Source organism: Apaloderma vittatum, unplaced genomic scaffold (genome assembly GCF_000703405.1).
Source record: "Apaloderma vittatum isolate BGI_N311 unplaced genomic scaffold, ASM70340v1 scaffold35849, whole genome shotgun sequence".
Classification (NCBI taxonomy): domain Eukaryota; kingdom Metazoa; phylum Chordata; class Aves; order Trogoniformes; family Trogonidae; genus Apaloderma; species Apaloderma vittatum.
The window spans coordinates 2,311-3,657 of record NW_009734109.1 but is presented as its reverse complement, the minus strand read 5'-3'; the positions used below and the strand labels follow the sequence as shown (position 1 = coordinate 3,657).

The following is a 1,347-nucleotide window of genomic DNA, read 5'->3' as shown; positions in this document are numbered from 1 at the left end:
GCCTATTCCCCCAGGTCACCTTGGTGCCCGAGTGGTGGGAACGGGCAGGGTCCCGGACGGGAGCTGGCTCTCCTGCCTGCTGCACTGCTGCGGACCCCAGCCCCACAGGGTCTGCATACACCCAAGGGTGGCCTTAAGTGCACCAAGGACAGGACTCTAGGGCAGGACTGTACAAGACTTCTGCAGGGAAGTGAGTTGAGCTAACACCCTGCAGCTTGCCACCATCCTCTGGAGCCAGGGAGAGGGGAAATTACTGCTCCGCTCCCTGCTGGGGAGACTGAGACCCCTGCTTTTGCCCTCCAGGAGATTGCTCAGCTGCAAACCTGTTTCTGCCACAGAATTTCAGTATGTGTGTCTGCCAGGTGGGAGGCTCAGACCTCCTTTCCAGTCTGTTGTTGTGACCTGATGTTGCAATCTGATGGTGGGCTAGGGGACTAGTTAACATGCTCCATGCGTTTGTAGTGACTCGAGTGCTGTGAAAGTCGACCCCTTCCTTGGCTCAGGGTGGGGAAGGGGTGTCCAGTCAGATGTGCATGAGGAGCAATTGCTTTCCAGCTTTGAATGGCTTACCTGTCTCTGCCTTCTCACCTTCTGACTCTGACACCCATGGGGCCTAGCAGGGATAGACATCCCTATCTTGGTGTGAGCTTTTCCAGCTGATGATGGGAACTGGTAGCAGTGATGCCTCACTTACAGAGGCAATCCTGGGGTCCAGGCAGCAGCCGAAGCATTAGCTGGAGGGGTGAAAAAAGGGGTTGGGAGAAGAGGCCCTGGCACCTCAGAGCTCTAACAAGCACCTTTTCATCAGGCATGAAAAGTCCTTTGGCCCGCGCTCATGACAGCTGCCCTTTGTCTGTGGGTGCGATGTGAAGCCACCATTGTGGAAGGGGGAGTGCACAGAGAGGGCTTGTACCTAGCTTCCAGGCGGCCAGGACGTGCAGTTTCCCTGCAAACGAGAAATGAGCTGTTGGAGCAAGTGACTCAGGCTGGCAGAAGGGAGGCCGGGGGTGGCAGCCCTGCTAATGCTGGCTCGGGCCCCCACTTCCAGCACTGCCGGGGAGCCACGGCTGGCCGAGGGGGGGCGGAGCTCTCGGCCAAGTGGGCGCCGATCTGGAGCGGGGGGGGGGAATCTTTTTTTTGGGAGAAATCTGCTTCTTCCCCCCCTCCTTCCACCTCCGCTCTGGGGCTGTGATTCAGTTCCCCTCCCCCAGCCCACTCCCCCAGCTTGGAGGCTGACAGCCGGAGCTGCAGACTGCCGGAGCCCCGGAGCTGTTTTCCAAGCTGTGGAAGAGAGACCAAAGGATTCTTTTTGAGCTCCCTAGAGCGGGCTGCGTCCAGGGTCAGCCA

At 58.9% G+C, this 1,347-nt stretch overlaps 1 protein-coding gene across 1 annotated transcript in view; it reads left to right on the top strand.

Annotated features, from left to right (window-relative positions):
• The window catches only part of LOC104279013 (protocadherin gamma-C3-like), a gene marked incomplete at both ends in the record, with an annotated part of 8,055 nt that overhangs the window by 4,662 nt on the left and 2,046 nt on the right, over positions 1 to 1,347 (top strand).